The 5,292-nt window shown below is 43.1% G+C and overlaps 1 long non-coding RNA gene across 1 annotated transcript in view; it reads right to left on the bottom strand.

Annotated features, from left to right (window-relative positions):
• LOC142467667 (uncharacterized) overlaps positions 1–2,015 on the bottom strand; it is a 20,883-nt gene extending 18,868 nt beyond the window's left edge. Inside the window, exons 1-2 of the long non-coding RNA XR_012788464.1 lie at positions 1,967–2,015; positions 1,079–1,182 (exon numbers count right to left, since the gene is read on the bottom strand). This is a non-coding gene — a long non-coding RNA (uncharacterized LOC142467667). The remainder of the gene's footprint in view (positions 1–1,078; positions 1,183–1,966) is intronic.
• Positions 2,016–5,292: the final 3,277 nt, after the last annotated feature.

Below are 5,292 nucleotides of genomic sequence, written 5' to 3'. Positions count from 1 at the left end.
TGTCCATCCCCTTTATTAATTTGGTGGCTCTTCTCTGCACTCTCTCTAGTTCCATAATGTCTTTTCTTAGGATTGGTGCCCAAAATTGTACTCCATATTCAAGGTGTGGTCTTACTAATGCTTTGTAAAGGGGCATAATTATGTCTACTTCCCTTCCATCCATTGCCCGTTTGATGCAAGATAAGATCTTGTTTGCCTTTGCAGCTACTGCATGACATTGGGCACTATTGCTAAGCCTGCTGTCTACAAGCACTCCTAAATCCATCTCCATCAAGGATTCCCCCAATATATCTCCATTTAATTTGTAAGTCGCCTTTTTATTCTTGCATCCCAAATGCATAACCTTACATTTATCTGTATTAAACCTCATTTGCCATTTACCTGCCCACGTTTCCAGTCTCTCCAAGTCCTTCTGAAGAGAAATTTCATCCTGCTCTGATGAGACGGAGGCATTCACCCAAGAAACCTGATCCTGTCATCCCCCATACCATCGCAGGAGACTCAGGCTCCCCTGTTGCCAGCAGGTATGCACCACACTCAGACACGTAGCCAGACCCTAGTACAGAGGAGGGGGCCCGATCTGCGATTGGCCCAGGGAAGGGGGGCTACATTGGGAATCGATGTAATTTTTCTTCATATTAATGGGTATCCTCAAAGCTAATGATATGCCAAAATGACGTCCATTAGCAAAACTACAATTGTTTCTTCAATTTTCTGCTTGATGAATAGGGTGACCAGATTTCGAAAATGAAAAACCGGGACACCTTAAAAAATAATTTATTAAACAAATTACATCACGTGACACCCCCCGTTGCCATGACAACAAGATACTCTGATGCCCCTGCAGTGTTAGTGTGTATAGAGGTGGGGGCTTTACTTGGGCCCTTCAACTCTTACAGCCAGGGCATTATTGGCCAGGAATGCCCAGTTCGGAGGGGATAACTACTTCAAAATGTATTTGATTCGTAACAACATCAAAAAACTCTAATACCAATAACTAACAACCACAGACAATGATAATCTAAACCATAAAAAAAAATGTCTACGGCCCTTGTTCAAGCATGTTTGCGGTACATACCAGATAAATCAGTGCCTGCAATCCACGACTGTATCCGCCTCTCCGAACGTCTGTAAGCAATCCAGCGTTCCTGGTGTGTGGCTGAAGAGATGAGGGACTCCCTCCTCAAACGGAAAAGAAGAGCAAAAAATAGAGTTGGAACATACCTATCATACAGGGATGAGAGAGAGACAGAGAATGAGAGAGACAGAGTATGAGAGAGAGACAGAGTATGAGAGAGAGACAGAGAATGAGAGAGAGACAGAGAATGAGAGAGAGACACAGAGAGAGAGAGACAGAGAATGAGAGAGAGACAGAGAGAGGGACATAGGGAGAGAGAGACACAGAGAGAGAGAGACAGACACACAGAGAGAGAGAGGGACAAAAGTAATGTACTGTATAACCATTATACCGTACCACCTAGTATTCGTGTAATCATTGTCCCACACCCCCTATTACTCACGCTTTGGCAATACTGAAATGTTCTTTTGACATGCCAATCAAGCTGATTTGATTTGAGAGACACAGAGACACACACAGAGACACAGAGAGAGACAGAGATACAGAGACACACAGAGACACACAGAGAGAAACAGAGACACACAGAGAGAGACAGACACAGAGAGAGAGACAGAGACACAGAGAGACACACAGAGAGAGACAGAGACACACAGAGAGAGACAGAGACAAACAGAGAGAGACAGAGAGAGAGAGAGAGACACAGGCCTATTTAGTAAGCGTCGATAAGGCTGCGTCTATAGTATTTCAGACGGAGGGAAGGCACACACGCTGCAATACACTTGCTGAAGCCTGAGCTTTGCAGGGTATGCAGCGGGTGCGATTGGGGGTGTGGTAATAAATATTTGGAGGCGTGGCAATAACGTTCCGGCGCGGACGTCACTTCCCTACCTCACATCCCGATCCACCGGCATTTTTTCAGATGCAGCATCTGAAGCACTGTGCAGACAAGAAGAAAAATGCACACAATGCGCACCAGAGATTAAAATATAGTAAATTATTTATTAATAAAACAAGAAATAACCGAGGGGGATCCAACCCCACCTCAGTACTTTCTTCTCGTTGCTATTGCCACACTATACTGTACGTCCTGACGCCGGAAGGGAAGTTGGTACGCGACCAAGACGAGACACGGATTTACAGTGGAACCACAACATACCACAGATTGCCGGAGAACCACACTGCGAGGGGCGCAGCCTATCGAGTTTCCCGGTCATCGTCCAAAGTCTGGAGCTGCGGAGTGACCACCGGATTACCACGGAGCCCGAGCTTGTCTCACACAATGCTTTTCCCAAACGGATGTTTGTGAGTTTGCTATTTTTATCTTGTCCAGGAAATGAAATTGTTAAACCGAATTTACACTTGGAGCGGGCGCTTTCTCTTCTTTTTTTTGTTTTAAGTATCTATCGAGGAGGTGGTTGTTTCCCTGAAGAGAGCTGCTAGGGCTCCAGAGGACGCCCGAATTGGATCCTTTTATGATTGAGTTATAACATAGCTATTAGAGCTAGGTTTCTGGACTTTTATTGTGTTTAGGCATAGTGTTTATTATTATTTTATTACAGCTACTTTTTAGTAATTGCACTATTATTAATTCTGACCACTAATTCTCACTGCCATTATAATCTCTCTCTAGCCACAACCAAATTGCTATATCAGCTATATTATTTATTGGTTATACCAGGGGAGCACAAACTTTTGCAGCTCGCCCCCCTGCCTTCCCTCTGCTGGTGCTCGCGCTCCCCCCCCTTACCTTGATACGGCATCACGTGACCTGCAGCGGCATTTGACGAGGGTGACGTCACATGACCCTGCGGCGTAATTTAACATACTGTGCTATATGTATGCACACACAGCTGTCTCTTACACATACAAATACTGTTTTTATATCCCTATACATCAATAGGGACCACAAAGTATCCACACACACTTTTAGTTGTGCTACAAACTCTCACATTTCCACACCCACCCACACCATTTATATCCACTCCCACTCCACACACACCTTTTGTAAAGCACTGTATATACTGTGGGCTCTCCATTCATTTTCATTCACACTGATACACATACACACTCTTTCATCACTTGCTTTCAGGAACCTTTTGACACCTCTAGGCATAAAACACATCCACACAGGGGGAAGGACCAGCACAGATAACATTCCAAGAGACACTGTTTTTAAGTATACCTTTTGCTTGCTTCATTCATTGTAACATCGCCGGAAGAACAGATCAGTGTATCTCGAAAGCGCGCACAAATAAAAGCATTTCGTTAGCCACAGAACGGTATCATCTATTTATTTTTTGATTATTGAAGCTCGGCTAACACGGTACTGATACCTCTATATATATATATATTGCGCGCACACACACATATAACGTTTTATCCAACTTTTTCATTTATCATTTGTAGAGAAAATGAACAATGTCGCCAGAAGTGCTATTTTTCAAAATGTAACATCTCTACTAATTAGTGTAAAATGTTACTTCATATAAAGCAGGTTATGGGACCCAGTATAAAATGACCTTCATGTTTCTTATCACATCCCAGTATATGGATACTTTCTATTATCACAAGCTGCTAACATGTGACAGGGCTCAGAGTCTGAGCCCAGAATGTGACATACAGAACATTCTCATTCTAAATTTCAAAAAATATTGTGTTGATTTCTGACCTGACTGCCGTGGTTACAGCTCAACCACTCTGTTCTACTGTATGTCACCACTTTCTGCCACAACCAGCTGACGGTGGATCTGCAAGGAGTTCAATGCTCATTGGCATCACATCTGTGGCTTGGTTGACGTATCATTTCTCCAGCTTTTTATTGTATTGTTTTTAAATAGATTATATTTATTTAGTTGAATAGATATTTATTTAGTTTAATAGATATTTATTTAGTTTAATAGATTATATTTCTAAGTTTAATAAGTTATATTTCTTAGTTTAATAAGTTATATTTCTTAGTTTAATAAGTTATATTTCTTAGTTTAATAAGTTATATTTGTTAGTTTAATAAATTATATTTCTTAGTTTAATAAGTTATATTTGTTAGTTAATAGATTATATTTGTTAGCACAGTAGATTATATTTACTAGTATTTAAGTCTCCCCCTCAGTGCCTCATTAGGACCCGTGCGCATATTTCACATCTTTTCGGAGTCGCTTATTTTTTAGACCCTCGGAGCCGAAACCTAAAGGGGTCAGCTAAGAAAGTTCGGATCAAGAGGAGCCGCACAGCTTAAAGACAGAACATTTCCAAGGGAGATGGAGACAATTTGGGTAAGATCTGATTAAAGGACAACCTTTGAGGAAGGAAAGGGTGACGGGGGAGTCTAAGACGGGGGTGAGAGAGCAAGGTGGTGTGTCAGATTGGGGCAGAGCAAGAGAACGCAAAAATGATGGGGATTTGCTGCACACCAAAAAAAAACAATAAGTAGTGATAATTTTACCGCTGCCCCTTAGTCTCAGGGAAGACCGGCATTTCGTCCAATGGATACAATATGATTGATGGGAAAGGGCACACGGATTTGAATAAAAAAGATAATTTATTGTGCCACAGACTACAATGTTTCGGCTGCTGGCCTTTCTTTGCTGGATTTAGTGGGTTTAGCCACTTTACCTGAGAAAGACCAGCAGGCCGAAATGTTGTTGTCTATGGCAGTGCAAGAGAAAACAGGTTGGGGGGGTGGGTTCTCGCAAAGTCGCCGACCCATGGGTGAGTGTCTCCGGTGGAAACTAGTCCTGGACCCCGGGAAAGCTGTCTGTGGCCAATACAAGCTGAGTAACATGTAGAAAGGACACGTATGTTCAGAATGAGTTAGCATAGTATTTTGAGAGGCACCATAGCAGGTCAGTGCAAGTCAGTGCAGAGCACTACAAGGTCAGTCAATATGAGGAAGGATCCGATGGAGGAGTTGGAGGGTCCCAGAATATCTCTTAAAGCAGGGGTGCGCAAATCGAGGGGCACAACATTTTCTTGGGAGGAGGGGCTCAGCGCTTACAGAGGCCCCTCACTCTTCCCCACAGCATTTAAATTAAATGCCGGAGATCGCGCGCAAGGCCTCTGTAAGTTCCCTTTCCTTATCTCCGGCGGCTTCTGGCGACAGCAACATGGCGTCACATGATGTGGCATTGCCATAGCAACATGATATCACATGACGTCGTTACATCAGAACATCGGAGACAAGGTGGGGAAGGTGGAGGAGGGAGCAGGGGGAAAAG

The sequence above is a fragment of the Ascaphus truei genome, chromosome 16 (genome assembly GCF_040206685.1).
Source record: "Ascaphus truei isolate aAscTru1 chromosome 16, aAscTru1.hap1, whole genome shotgun sequence".
NCBI classification, from domain to species: Eukaryota; Metazoa; Chordata; class Amphibia; order Anura; family Ascaphidae; genus Ascaphus; species Ascaphus truei.
The sequence above is the reverse complement of the archived record's forward strand: the minus strand, read 5'-3'. Positions and strand labels throughout refer to the sequence as shown.